General features: G+C 42.3%; 1 protein-coding gene and 1 non-coding gene across 2 annotated transcripts in view; one reads left to right on the top strand and one right to left on the bottom strand.

Annotated features, from left to right (window-relative positions):
* Positions 1-15,911, top strand: part of LOC124804642 (Krueppel-like factor 16) — a 271,023-nt gene that overhangs the window by 166,784 nt on the left and 88,328 nt on the right. The window lies entirely within an intron of this gene.
* On the bottom strand, positions 11,557-11,629 carry Trnar-ucu. Its single transcript has one exon. It is a non-coding gene; the product is annotated as a tRNA-Arg (tRNA).

The following is a 15,911-nucleotide window of genomic DNA, read 5'->3' as shown; positions in this document are numbered from 1 at the left end:
CCCCTTACTGCGTGACATCATCGACGCTTATGTCCGGAAGTTTGCCACCAGCCGACGAGCTGCTTACCGCCGACAGCGGATAAGAGTCCTGAAAACTAAAGAAAGCGTTTTTGCAATATGTGATGATCATCACTTTGTTCAAGCAATCTAACAGCTTGGAAACTGAAAACATACTGTCGGGCTGGCCGCTGATTCTATAGCTACGTCTAAAATGTAATCGCCGAACACAATATGTTAAATAGGGGAAAAGGAACTGCTAGATGAAACAACCTACACAGAGTTACAAAGTAAAACCTATGGCGCTCCCTGAACTGACATGAAGGTCCAGTGGCTTTTGACTTGAGGACAGGGGAGTTGATGCATTGCGTAACTACCGATACGGCACTCCCGTTGTGGAACCCAAGGTCGAGCGTTGCATGCGCGTCTGATACATGTGCCAACGAATCTCACAGCACTCCTGAGAAAGCAGCGACGCAGCCAACAGAGCCGCCTTCCCAGAAATTAACCTCGCACTTGCTTACTTCCTTCAGATACTCAGGTGTTTGTGTACCACAAAACGATTTGAATTGGCCTGAGTTGAAGCTGCAAGTGGGTGAGTGGACGTACCACGTTGAGCTCTCCAGCTAATTCCCAGTAATAGGATCAATATTGTGCAAAAGCAACCTGAACCTTTCAGAATCTGGCATAAATAGGGGAAATCTCAAGCAGTGTATGGTAAAATCTCACGTTAAAAGTTTTTCTTGGCTCACATCTTATCTTGTTCGCGACGCCCGTTTTGACTAGAAACTGATATAGCTACCCATCTTTGACTTCACAAATGAGACACCTGTCATATTTTACCGACGTAATCTCTCATGCCCGCTGTTGTCATTTTGAAACAGCTGCTACACTGAGAAAACGGGTCTATGACGTTAGAAAAGTTACACTAAAATTGTTTTGTTGGATTGCTAGGCCCAGTAGCACACTTGTAATCCAAAGGTCGCGGAATCGGTTCCCTCGAAGGATGCACAGTTAGTTGGAACATAAACATGAAACCTCGTTTCATATGAAATTATGAGCGGATTATATAAAGTTTTATCCTAAAAATGTAATAATTGCCCACTACGGATATCACTCCAACTGTCTGTAGCCAACTGGATGGCGGCAACTATTTAAAAAAACCTTGCAGATTTCGGATAAAGAACATGCGACAGATGGTTGAAAAGTGCTACCGAAGTCTGTAATTCACCATTATACTCTTCCAAGGACACACACACAGAACGAGAAAAGGGCGCATAACGATGTTCACGCGAACACCGGTTGATTGCTAACAGCGGACCGTTGTGCATATGCCGTATGTAAATAGAGAACCGCTGCCCTTTCTGGAAAGTTTCATTACAGGAAGATTTCATTACGTGGTCATGTGGGCCTTCTGTTGGCTGTACAACAGCGGTAGTCTGCTAATGATAGCAGCCGACCACTAATAGCCAATTTATCGAGTCGGATGTCTCGTATCATGTACTTCTAGGGGCACAGCGTCTTCTGACCCTTCTCCCGTTACTTCTACATTATACCGTAAAGAGTCCATACCCATTAATATTACCTTCGAAAATTTTTTTTCCATGTTCGTGATGAGTTGTATTCAGACGAAAGTCCTATTGCAGATACACGTGTTTCGTATTAGGTGTTTGCACGAATGTTTAAAACCAACCAAAGAGACTTCCGGCATCAGGGACAAAGCAAAACACGTTGCACGCAGCAGCGATACCCTAGCGTTTTCGCCATACATAATGTAGTTACGAAGTGCGTATCATCTGTGCATTATCGAAGATTGAACACATGCAAATATTTTTGTGCTGTTGTTTCCCATGCAGATGAAAATGTTTTGTACTGTTGTTTCCAGTGATGCGATCATATCACTGTGGGGCAGAAAATCTCTGTTGTTGTTTTCAGTCCGAAGACTGGTTTTTGATGCAGCTCTCCATGCTATTCTATCCTATGCAAATCTCATCTCCGAGTAACTGCTGCAACGTACATCAATCTGAATCTACTTACTGTGCTCACCTCTTCGTCTCCCTCTACGACCTTTGCCCTCCACACTTCCCTCCAGTACTAATCTCGTGATCCCTTGATGTCAAAGAATGTGCCCTGTCAGCAGTTCCCTTCTTCTAGTCAGATTGTACCACACTTTTTCACATAAATTTTATTCATTACCTCCTCATTAGTACGCGATCTACCCATCTAATCTTCAGCATTCATTTTTAGCACCACATTTCAAAAGCTTCTATTCGTCCTTGGCTAAACTGTTTATCGTCTACATTTCACTTCTATACATGGCTACACTCAAGACACGTACTTTTAGAAAAGACTTCTAATACTCAAATCCGTATTCGATCGTAACCAATGTCTCTTCTTCAGAAACGCTTTCTTGCCATTGCCAGTCCACATTTTATATCCTCTCTACTTCAGCCGTCACCTGTTACTTCGTTGCCCAAATAACAAAACTCGTACTACTTTGTCTCCTTTCCTAATCTAATTCCATTAGTCTTTAAGTATTTACTTATGCATTTGTTTCGTCGGGCAAGATTAGCACTTTCATGTTTCCCACATGTAAGCAGACCTCGTTGGTGTGTCAGCATTACCGTGAGTGTAGTGCAGCAGGAATACACACAATAATAATCATGATGAAGACAGTTTCATTAAAATCGTGATAAGCAATTTCCACACTACGTTCCTGTCGAATTTAACAAACTTTGGGCAACAGTACAGAATGAACCAAAGTGGGCCAAGAAGTTGATTGGTGTGTGAGAGAGAGAGAGAGAGAGAGAGAGAGAGAGAGAGAGAGAGAGAGAGAGAGAGAGAGAGAGAGAGAGAGAGAGATGGAAAAAGAAAACAGAAAGAGATGGGAAAAGCACAGATAGTTTACAGTGCGGCGGTAATAATGGTGCCGTGTTTGACAGAGGGAAAGGGCTTTGATATGCCGATAGGAAACGGTGATAACAGCTGAAGTTTTAATCTCGTCTTGAACGCAGAGTGGTTTTGGATAAGACACACATTATAGGACAGTTTGTTCCACAAACGTGTGGTTGAAATGGAGAAAGACCTATAAAATGAACAGTATTTGATATGTAAAGAGATGTATTGTACACCCATGGTAGCCGATGTAAATAATGCAGCAGCGGAATGTTGCATAGTTTTCTGATCATAATGAATCAGAGGCATGATTCTGTACTTAGATTTCTAATGTGTCGTTTCTTTTGGTTGCAGGTAATGCTAGTTGCCCACAGCTGCCTACTCTGTAAGTACTCTGTGAACTCTGGCGGCAGTGTCGCGCCAAATGGTGCAACGGTTCCTCTGGTGCCGGGATGGGCGGTGCCAGTGCAGCGTCGGTGGCGCTGCTTAGCACGTAACGGCCGTCTATTTCTGCCGTAGGCGGCTTGGCTTGGCTTGGCTTGGCTTGTCGGTTGGCACCTCCGGAAGTCACACTAACAGGCGGGAGAGGCGGTTAATTTGGTGCAAGGTGGGACTGCGGTAAACGACCCATTCTATAAAACTCAAGTTTACCCTCGTCTGTATTACAGAGGCGAATTCTGCTCTTTCGTTTCAAATGCAACAACTAGAAAAGTTTAGTCACAAAACGATACATCGCCTAGTACAGCGGTACCGTACCGCGTACGTAAATATCTGCCACCTGCAACAGCTGCCCTATGATTTGCTTCTTTGTAGAGCATGTATGTTTGTTAATATCTTAAATTGTGGGCAAGAGACTGAAGCCTTTGGTAAAGGCACTTGAATTGATGGCGTGTTAATTGAAATTGTAAAGGCACCCGGGACAGCTCTGCTGTGTCGTTTACTGCACTGAATACGAGCTTACCGTCTGTCAGACCAGTTTTATGATTGGATTCAGGACATCCTTGCAGATAGAACTCAGCACGTCGTCTTTAACGCAACAAAAATAGACTGAATTAAAGGTAATTTCGGGAGTGCCCCAAGGGGGCGTTACAGGGTCGTTACTGTTCACAGCATATATTAATCCAGTCAGATATTAAGTAGTACCTCCTTCCTCTTCCCACCAACAACAGTAGCGCCTAACTGAACTGTAGGGTAAGAATGATTCTCTTTGAACACCTTTATTTTTAAAATGACAAACGACAAATATTTAGTTTTTGTAAATGTTTCATTAAATCACGAATTAGTGAGTCATGAAACGGTTGGTACTGCTTATTTCCGATAACCTTTTTTACTGGAAGATAAACCAAAACTTTGTGCATCGCAGGTAAAACTCCTCCACAGAAAATGAAGCTAACTATCCGCATTGAGGGTAGACTCATGTTACAAAACATGCTCTCTCTCTGCTCCACTCCCCCTTCGAGCCACTCATATTTCACCAACACCCTGCACCCCCATCTAAAATCAACCGAATCAAAATATGTGCCGTATACTTATTCCTACTGTTTGTAAAGCACTTCGTTACTAGATTCTGTAGTTCTTATCTGGTAGAAACTGGAAGACTTCAGTCTGTCAGAGCTTTGTTTGGCGGCTACCATTAATAATAATAATAATATTAATAATAATAATAATAATAATATGTATGCCACAGTAGTCACCGTTTTGTAGCGCTGTCAGTTCATTTATCTGTTATGAAATCAATATTGAAATATTGAAGCAATTTATGTTCCATTGTGGGAACTACGTACAACTGTGAGGCATTTTCATGACTTGTTTAAGCATATGCGAGGTATTTGTATAAGTTTTACTGTCATAGTCATGGTACAAAGTATGTGTTAAGTAGCTGTATTACGCGAGGAAAATGTTATTCATATATTCGTTTCACAAGCTATATGTTGTTGTTGTTGTGGTCTTCAGTCCTGAGACTGGTTTGATGCAGCTCTCCATGCTACTCTATCCTGTGCAAGCTTTTTCATCTCCCAGTACCTACTGCAACCTACATCCTTCTGAATCTGCTTAGTGTATTCATCTCTTGGTCTCCCTCTACGATTTTTACCCTCCACGCTGCCCTCCAATACTAAATTGGTGATCCGTTGATGCCTCAGAACATGTCCTAACAACCGATCCCTTCTTCTGGTCAAGTTGTGCCACAAACTTCTCTTCTCCCCAATCCTATTCAATACTTCCTCATTAGTTATGTGATCTACCCATCTAATCTTCAGCATTCTTCTGTAGCACGACATTTCGAAAGCTTCTATTCTCTTCTTGTCCAAACTATTTATCGTCCATGTTTCACTTCCATACATGGCTACACTCCATACGAATACTTTCAGAAATGACTTCCTGACACTTAAATCAATACTGGATGTTAACAAATTCCTCTTCTTCAGAAACGCTTTCCTTGCCATTGCCAGCCTACATTTTATATCCTCTCTACTTCGACCATCATCAGTTATTTTGCTCCCCAAATAGCAAAACTCCTTTACTACTTTAAGTGCCTCATTTCCTAATCTAATTCCCTCAGCATCACCCGACTTAATTAGACTACATTCCATTATCCTTGTTTTGCTTTTGTTGATGTTCATCTTATATCCTCCTTTCAAGACACTGTCCATTCCATTCAACTGCTCTTCCAAGTCCTTTGCTGTCTCTGACAGAATTACAATGTCATCGGCAAACCTCAAAGTTTTTATTTCTTCTCCATGAATTTTAATACCTACTCCGAATTTTTCTTTTGTTTCCTTTACTGCTTGCTCAATATACAGATTGAACAACATAATGCCGGCCGAAGTGGCCGTGCGGTTAAAGGCGCTGCAGTCTGGAACCGCAAGACCGCTACGGTCGCAGGTTCGAATCCTGCCTCGGGCATGGATGTTTGTGATGTCCTTAGGTTAGTTAGGTTTAACTAGTTCTAAGTTCTAGGGGACTAATGACCTCAGCAGTTGAGTCCCATAGTGCTCAGAGCCATTTGAACAACATCGGGGAGAGGCTACAACCCTGTCTTACTCCCTTCCCAACCACTGCTTCCCTTTCATGTCCCTCGACTCTTACAACTGCCGTCTGGTTTCTGTACAAATTGTAAATAGCCTTTCGCTCCCTGTATTTTACCCCTGCCACCTTTAGAATTTGAAAGAGAGTATTCCAGTCAACATTGTCAAAAGCTTTCTCTAAGTCTACAAATGCTAGAAACGTAGGTTTGCCTTTCCTTAATCTTTCTTCTAAGATAAGTCGTAAGGTCAGTATTGCCTCACGTGTTCCAGTGTTTCTACGGAATCCAAACTGATCTTCCCCGAGGTTGGCTTCTACTAGTGTTTCCATTCGTCTGTAAAGAATTCGTGTTAGTATTTTGCAGCTGTGACTTATTAAGCTGATAGTTCGGTAATTTTCACATCTGTCAACACCTGCTTTCTTTGGGATTGGAATTATTATATTCTTCTTGAAGTCTGAGGGTATTTCGCCTGTTTCATACATCTTGCTCACCAGATGGTAGAGTTTTGTCAGGACTGGCTCTCCCACGGCCGTCAGTAGTTCCAATGGAATATTGTCTACTCCGGGGGCCTTGTTTCGACTCAGGTCTTTCAGTGCTCTGTCAAACTCTTCACGCAGTATCATATCTCCCATTTCATCTTCATCTACATCCTCTTCCATTTCCATAATATTGTCCTCAAGTACATCGCCCTTGTATAGACCCTCTATATACTCCTTCCACCTTTCTGCTTTCCCTTCTTTGCTTAGAACTGGGTTTCCATCTGAGCTCTTGATACTCATACAAGTCGTTCTCTTATCTCCAAAGGTCTCTTTAATTTTCCTGTAGGCAGTATCTATCTTACCCCTAGTGAGATAGGCCTCTACATCCTTACATTTGTCCTCTAGCCATCCCTGCTTAGCCATTTTGCACTTCCTGTCGATCTCATTTTTGAGACATTTGTATTCCTTTTTGCCTGTTTCACTTACTGCATTTTTATATTTTCTCCTTTCATCAATTAAATTCAATATTTCTTCTGTTACCCAAGGATTTCTACTAGCCCTCGTCTTTTTACCTACTTGATCCTCTGCTGCCTTCACTACTTCATCCCTCAAAGCTACCCATTCTTCTTCTACTGTATTTATTTCCCCCATTCCTGTCAATTGCTCCCTTATGCTCTCCCTGAATCTCTGTACAACCTCTGGTTCTTTTAGTTTATCCAGGTCCCATCTCCTTAAATTCCCACCTTTCTGCAGTTTCTTCAGTTTTAATCTACAGGTCATAACCAATAGATTGTGGTCAGAGTCCACATCTGCCCCTGGAAATGTCTTACAATTTAAAACCTGGTTCCTAAATCTCTGTCTTACCATTATATAATCTATCTGATACCTTTTAGTATCTCCAGGGTTCTTCCATGTATACAACCTTCTTTCATGATTCTTAAACCAAGTGTTAGTTATGATTATGTTGTGCTCTGTGCAAAATTCGACCAGGCGGCTTCCTCTTTCATTTCTGTCCCCCAATCCATATTCACCTACTATGTTTCCTTCTCTCCCTTTTCCTACACTCGAATTCCAGTCACCCATGACTATTAAATTTTCGTCTCCCTTCACAATCTGAATAATTTCTTTTATTTCATCATACATTTCTTCAATTTCTTCGTCATCTGCTGAGCTAGTTGGCATATAAACTTGTACTACTGTAGTAGGCGTGGGCTTCGTATCTATCTTGGCCACAATAATGCGTTCACTATGCTGTTTGTAGTAGCTTACCCGCATTCCTATTTTCCTATTCATTATTAAACCTACTCCTGCATTACCCCTATTTGATTTTGTGTTTATAACCCTGTAGTCACCTGACCAGAAGTCTTTTGCCTCCTGCCACCGAACTTCACTAATTCCCACTATATCTAACTTCAACCTATCCATTTCCCTTTTTAAATTTTCTAACCTACCTGCCCGATTAAGGGATCTGACATTCCACGCTCCGATCCGTAGAACGCCAGTTTTCTTTCTCCTGATAACGACATCCTCTTGAGTAGTCCCCGCCCGGAGATCCGAATGGGGGACTATTTTACCTCCGGAATATTTTACCCAAGAGGACGCCATCATCATTTAATCATACAGTAAAGCTGCATGCCCTCGGGAAAAATTACGGCTGTAGTTTCCCCTTGCTTTCAGCCGTTCGCAGTACCAGCACAGCAAGGCCGTTTTGGTTATTGTTACAAGGCCAGATCAGTCAATCATCCAGACTGTTGCCCTTGCAACTACTGAAAAGGCTGCTGCCCCTCTTCAGGAACCACACGTTTGTCTGGCCTCTCAACAGATACCCCTCCATTGTGGTTGCACCTACGGTACGGCTATCTGTATCGCTGAGGCACGCAAGCCTCCCCACCAACAGGAAGGTCCATCGTTCATGGGGGGAGGACAAGCTATATACTTCACCATATTGTCGTGCGTTAACGCTAGTATTTGAAAAGAAATGTATTATTAACCTTTTAATCAGTATTATAGTGTTAATAAGTAGTGATATGATTCTGATATGTTAAAATAATTTAGTTTCGTGATCAAACCACAACTGAACACTTTTGTTTTTACGTCTCAGAAAATTTCATTTTACCACTCAGGGGGTAATTACCTTCATGTCGGGAACCACTGATGTAGTAGATGATTTAGGAGGCTGTTAGCGGACAAACGCTGTTGTCTGTAAGAAGGTTGCAATGCTAAAAGGCCGCCGAAAACTAGTGTTGATGGTTGGTGCATGGACTGGCAGTTGACCGTGAGCGCGTAAATAAATAAGACATCGAGCACATAGATAGACGAAGAGATGCACTACTTGCCCACTGCAGTATTCGCGGCAGATCATTGAAAAGGGTAACCGAAGTAGAATATTTAAGCTGCTTAAAATGGTTTGTAACAAGTCGTAGGAAAAGCAGGTGCCAAGTCGAGATTCATTGGGAGACTGTCATGGAAATGTAATTCATCCTCGAAAGAAGTGGCTTAGAAAACAATTTTTCATCAAGTCTTGAGCGACCATCATTGGTCTGGGAACGATAGCAAGCTGGATTAATTGAGAGAGAGAGAGAGAGAGAGAGAGAGAGAGAGAGAGAGAGAGAGAGAGGCAGGCGCGCTTCATCACTGGATCTTTTAGTCGCCAGTTGCTGAGATGCTCAAACTCCAAAGGGCGGGCGCTACAACATAGACATTGCGTAGCACTAAGGATTTAGTTGAAAACTAGAGAAATTAGGGCTTATGAATAGTTGTTCGTCCCACGTGCCATTCATTATGGAAGAGGGAAGAGAGAAAAGAACAGGTGTATTAGAAGTATCTTCCGCCACACGCTGTAATGTGGCTTCCAGAGTATAAGTAGATGTAGAGCATCCTTATGAATCACTGCAGATATCCCAGAAACGCTGTCCGTGGAGCGTTCGGAGTAGGTTTTTATCCGTTTCAGACTAAAACGAAATAGAATCATTTTGGGTAACCAGATAAATGGGGAAACCGAGGAACCCTTTTTGGATATTTTACAGATAGTACACAGGCAGAGAATGACTAGGGATTGTTCACAGAAAAAATTTAAAAATCATCGTTCCAGACGAATTTCTCCTAAATGCTTACATTCGTCAAAATTTGCATCGCGTTATAATCATAGGAATAAATCTGACTGAATGACAAACTTCCCAGAAGTCAGTCTGATGTTATAAGGCGTTTGTTTGCTTACTGTGCTTGCTTACTATGGAGACAAGATGCAAACGCAGTTACCTTCTTCGCGTGGGATTTCAGGATTCACTTTCGGAGTAAAGCGTGAATGACATTGGTATTCCAATTTGCTCTCACAGAATCACATTCATACTTATTTTCAGCGAACAGCAATTCACAAATGACAGCCTTTTAGAGAACACTACTCTCCCAAAAAATATAGAAGCAACTAAAAAATATAGAAGCAACTAAAATTGAGTGAAACAACAAGCTTGTGTGAAGATTTTTTGGAGGAAAATCGAAAACACACACACACACACACACACACTAACAAATTTACTGTAACCTGATGACGGACGTTCAAACCTTTGCAACGCGTCGTGGAGATAAATAAACAGTGCCTGGTAACAGCAAACTTGTTGTTTCATTTAATGTCAATAAGTCACGGTAAAGCTAACCGTAAATGTTCGCATTTAAAGTCAACTAAAATTATTCATAAGGGTTGTGTATTTCACTTTGAAATGTTATTCAAGTATTTTGATCATCAAAATAGTTGTAGTGGATGTGTGGTTTACATGGTATATTTAGACTGCTGGATGTGAAACCACGCCATCGGTAATCTCCCTTCGACAACACAGTGACAAATTCCTTGTATTGTTCCCGCCGATACCAATGAGGTATAATTGTAAGCCGTGTTTGATAGTTTGGCGTTGCGCGGTGCAGATGGCACCGCCTGCTAGGCCTCAGCACGTTCAGCCAGAACAAAGGACAGGCGTGGCGCTCGCTGCCACGCGGCGGCCACCACGTGTGCACTGCGCGCTCTTCTCTGCGAGCTTCCAAAGATAAACAGCACTAGGCTGGGGCGGAGCGGAGGCGAGGCATTGCTTTCCTGTGTCACTTGTGCAATGCTGCGCTCTAGCACACTAACAAAACGTCACACTATTACTGCGTACTTTTTATTCATAGATCTCATCAGTAGTATGACAGCTCAGCGAGATAATTGTTTTAAACAGATCTTATCGAATGTTACGAAGACGTGGCTAATTTGTCAGAAACAGATGAAATTCCAATAATTAAGAGCGCATAGGTGACCAGTTAACATTGTTTGTACAGAAACTGGTCGCAGCAGATGCTAGGACTCCCTCCAGTATGTGTCAAGGCTCTTGTAAACACGCAGACTGCGGTAAACAACAGTCGCAGCGCTTGTGGGTAGGGTGAGAAAATGAATGTTCCAAACGCGTTCCTTCAGAAGACGGGGCACATTAACAGTGTAAAAGATTTTAGCAGTAGTGGTTACTGTATACGATAGAAAAATATTTCTAAATCCGTTCCATATGAGGAAATGAAGACATTTTGTGCAGTCGCTGAGCACTGAACATTTGACTGGAGATTCGAGAAGACTGGTTTCTTTATCAGTGGTACATTTCTACACTGAAGTTCCAAAGATTTCACAATGACATTTGCTCTTACGACATTTGTTTTGCAGGAATGGTCCTATCAGAAAGACTATATACTTGCATGAGTAATTACTGTGCTATACAAACAAATTGACATAGAGGTCTCCATGCGCATCTCCATTACTTGTGTGCTGTACGAACAAGTCGATGTAGAGGTCTTCATGTGCAGCCCACGTGCGGCTGTTAGGAACAGCTTAAAACGAGAGTAAAATAAGACACATTAACAAGAACGAGCAACATGTGTGTAAAAGAACGCACTCTTCTCTCACGGACTTCAGGCAAAAACATGTGAAGTTCGTAGCGCCAAAAAGTGTCTGCTAATGTTTGCTGATAGTGCAGTTATTGGTACCACAATGTTAGTTCTCTACACTTCCAGTAAGCTATGTAGCTGCCAATTACAGATTTTGGCACTACATTTGCGGTAGATCTTTATACAATTAGCTAATAGTTTCATTTGCAATGAAATTGCATGTTTATTTTCCAATCAACTGTGCCGGTTAAAAATGTGCATCCCTGGCGGGAATCGAACCCGCGACCTTTGGATTAGAAGTCCAACGCGCTATCCCCTGCGCTACAGGGACTGGCACGCCAACAAGTTCTGGCAGCGTCAAGTCCTTCCGCCGGCCCGGCGTGCGGTTATCGCAAAGTCACTGCTGACGTAGCGGCGCGCCTGGCGCGTTCATACTCGGCGCGTACTACGTACTTGTGGCCACTGCCTACCGCAGAACAACTTGCGATTAATATGGCAGGGGCATATTTGCTGATACCACCTACTGCTTTGCGTGCTATTAACATCTCTTAAAGATTTCGTCGGCTCGACTGTAGCTACCATGTGGCGCAGATGACTGGAGGGTAATTTCCGAGATCACACGACCTCTTCAGACTTTGGAAGTAACCTACACTGCAGCTCTGTTCGCTACAATTATTCATTGCCAATCCGTCGAGTAGAGCTGATAGTAACAATTTCAGAATGGTTATATTGTTTGCCTGAAGATTCTCTCTCTCTCTCTCACTCACTCACTCACTCACACACACACACACACACACACACACACACACACACACACACACGAGACACGCCAGTTTTACGGCCTGTAGAACATTGTTGAGGACAGCTTTAAGAAACTCCGAGAAACCCAGCGGATATTTAGGCGCCTATTAGGGCGTAGAACTTGGTAAACTGCTCTCGTTTCTTAGTGCAATTTAGGTGTATAACGATTGACTCGTTAACAAAAACCAGCTGGAACTATCAGTTCATTTTTGACCACCTATTGTTTGATTTAACGACCGTAGAGTGTACTGAAACGTTGGAATAATTGAGCACGGGCGATTCAGTGTATCTCCAACGACTTGACTTTAGATGGGCTATTTGATGTTCTTGGATACTATCGACTCGATGGGTTACAGCAAATGCGAAAATGCCGCATCGTGCACTTGAAACACAAGTCAGTTGCATGTTTTTGGTAAATACTTTAAGACGCGTAAATTACTTGAACGAACTGTTGGTGGTGTTGTTGTTTTATTTGTTTTAACAATACTTACAGGTGCGCTTGGGAAAGAATTCTTGCAGCTGCTGAAGATTCGGACGTGACTGGTTGATAAAATGTTACAAATGGTTTTATGAATCTAGCATTGGAGACACAAAGGTGTGCAATACTTAGTCGTAGAACCCTTTGAAATTAAACGGCTGACGGAGACAGCAAAAGCGTTATAAAAAGCAGTCCTAAGCTTTCTCCCCAATCACAAACCTATAATGAGCAACATGTTGTCTCTGCGACCTTTTGCTTAACTGACGCGTTCCAAATCATAATGTTTATTGTGAATGTGGTTTAAGTAATGTGGAAGTAATTAGATTTTGGTAATAACAAAGGACAGAGTTGCTAAAAGAAATCAATAAGCGATCCGTAGGAATATACGACCTCTATATCGTTTTGAAGTTGCATCACCGTGTGCCTCGCGAAATTAAAAGCGGAGGCGTAAGTTCTCGACGTGTAGCTGAGTCATACCACACGATGCACCCAATGCTACTGTGCCGCTTGTGAAATGACCTGTCAATAGTGATCACGTAACCAATGACGCATCAATTTTTACAAATGTTCGTCATTTTGCTTAATGTTGAAAGAACTGATAAATCTGATACTTAGCTAATTGTATGTTGGCTTCGTTGTCTTCTTAGGGTATGATTGCTGTCCAGAGTTTTTCCTGAGAAAAGAAATGTGTAGCTCTCCAAAATAGTAAAAGGTAAATGGTGACCTTACCTGTACTAAAAATTTAGTGAAAACAAGATTGTAAATAACTTTATAAAATTAAAATCGATATGTTTCATGTTGACTTCAGAATTATTCTATTGATAACTATTGACAACAATTCATAAGGTAAATGGTTGACATGTAAACCAATTTACGAATTTATAATTTTTAATGAATGAAGTGATAGATAACCACTGGTATCTAAGGATTCCTAATATGGACTGGGCTTAGTTAAAATAGGACGTGTGCTTCCTCCTTCGTTTGGAAATGTACTTTGGCAATCAATAATAAAAGTTGCAAGTTATTTTTAAAAATATACGAAATGTGCCATTAGATAATTTTATTTTCTTAATACATCAGCGAGCTAAACGATTGGGTTTAATTAGACTTTCGATGGCGTTTGCTTGTAATGGTTTACTGAAATTTCGGAGTTATTAGGGATAAAATACAGGAAGATAGATGGTAATTAAGAGGAGAGTAAGACAAATTTCGAGCCTCTCCACCAACTTATTAGACTTATATACTGTGCACGCAGAAGTGGAGATACAAGAAATTAAAAAAAAAAAGCATGGTGGTGGCACTGTAATTTTCAGACAGCAAAGAACTTAGAAAAGTAGTTGAATGGAACTGATAGCACTTTGGAAAACGGTTGTAAAAAGAGTTTCGGCAAAAGAATCACAAGGATAGGCGTATACTCGAATTAAATTAGGCGATGCCGAGGGAGTTTGGTTAGGAAATTACGCTAAAAGTCATCGAATGAGTTTTAATATTTAGGGAAGAAAGTATGATTATATAGTAAAAGTGGAAAAGATATAAATTTAACTGGTAAGATATCTCTTCTGAAAGTGTCTGGCGAGTAACCCGTAAGCGAAACGGGGACTATAATCTATAAGACAAGAAATGAATAAAAGCTTAATAAGTTATTTCCGATTCTTGTTGGTGAGTGTTGCATCTTGGTGCGTACGCACTACTTTGTTATGGGAAGGCAAAGTATTAGGCAGCGGACTTGCCGAGATGTAGTTAGAGTAAGCTGTGTTCCCGTGGAAACTTAGTGTTGATTTTTGTTATGGCTTCTTATATATAGTGCTTTGAAATGCCGTGTCTTTGTGGAGATTACTGCCGGTATGTTGAGGAACCAATATGAGGCGACGTTTATTTACTGTTCTCCAGCCGAGAGCCGGATCTCGGAAACTATCTGAGTGCAATTAGGTCGCCACAGTGCGTTTAACAATCAGACTAGTAATGAATGTTTTAACCTGCACTTATATAGCCAAGCAACTGGACTCTGTGTGGCGAAGGGTAGACTTGCTTCCTGTATCACTGATGCCCCCCACCACCTCTCTCTCTCTCTCTCTCTCTCTCTCTCTCTCTCTCTCTCTCTCTCACACACACACACACACACACACACACACACACACACACACACACACACACACTCATTCCTTTTCCGTCGTCTGCGAATAGTGTGGCGGCTGCTGGTAATCCTCCGTATGACGTCGAATCTCCACAGTTTTACCTTCGTGATCATTTTAAGAGAGACACTATTAGAAAAAAGACAACGACGCACCACGGACGAATCATCCGAATGGGACGGAAATCGATAGATGTTATGTACTTTTAAACACAAACAAATGATTAAACTTTAGAAAAAATCCATGGTTTATTCAAGAGGAAAAAAGCTTCACAGACTGAGCAAGTCAGTAACGAATTGGTCCGTCTCTGGTCCTTATGATTGATACAGTTATTGGACGTCCTCCTTGGGGAGATCACCAGATTTTGTTAAATTGGCGCGTTAGATCGTCAATATACCGATACGATTGGAGGACTCTGCCCCCTAATACCCCAAACAACCCTGCTAGCCAAAGTAGGGTTTGGCACGTGCAAAGACAAGCGGTAGAAACTCTCGCGGTGTGTGTGTGTGTGTGGGGGGGGGGGGAGACAGGCGCCGGCATTACCTTGCTGAAATGTAAGCCCAGGATGGCTTGCCATGAAGGGCAACAAAACGGGGTGTAGAACATCGTCGACGTACCACTGTGCTGTAAGGAGGCCTGCTATGAAAAGAAATAGCAACCCAGACCATGACTGCTGGGTGTCGGGCTGTATGGCGAGTGACAGTCAGGTTGGTACCCCAGCACTGTGCCGAGTGTCTCAAGACACGTCTTCGCTGGTTATCAGATCTCAGTTCAAAGCGGGACTCGTCACTGAAGACAATTCTTCTCCTGTCGATGAGATTGCAGCCGAAGACGTGTCTGTAGATCAGGAGACGCACAGACAGCGGTGGGACACCACACGCCCTGTCATCCAAGTGTGATGGTCTGGGGTGCCATTTGTTTTGACAGCAGGACGCCTTTGGTTGTCCTCTGCGGCATCCTTACAGCATATCGGTACGTCGACGATATTCTACCCTCTTTTGTTGCCCGTCATGGCAAACCATTCTGGACTTAAGCTTCAGCAAGATAATCGCCGCCGCCTCACCGCGAGAGTTTGTGCTTGCCAAACTACGATGGCTAGCAAGGTCGCCAGATCTCTCCCTAATTAAGAACGGTTGGAACGCGATGGGCAGGGCCCTCAAACCATATAGGTTATTGACGATCTAGCGCGCCAATTGGACAGT

This window comes from Schistocerca piceifrons, chromosome 7, assembly GCF_021461385.2.
Source record: "Schistocerca piceifrons isolate TAMUIC-IGC-003096 chromosome 7, iqSchPice1.1, whole genome shotgun sequence".
In the NCBI taxonomy this organism is placed as follows: domain Eukaryota; kingdom Metazoa; phylum Arthropoda; class Insecta; order Orthoptera; family Acrididae; genus Schistocerca; species Schistocerca piceifrons.
The sequence above is the reverse complement of the archived record's forward strand: the minus strand, read 5'-3'. Positions and strand labels throughout refer to the sequence as shown.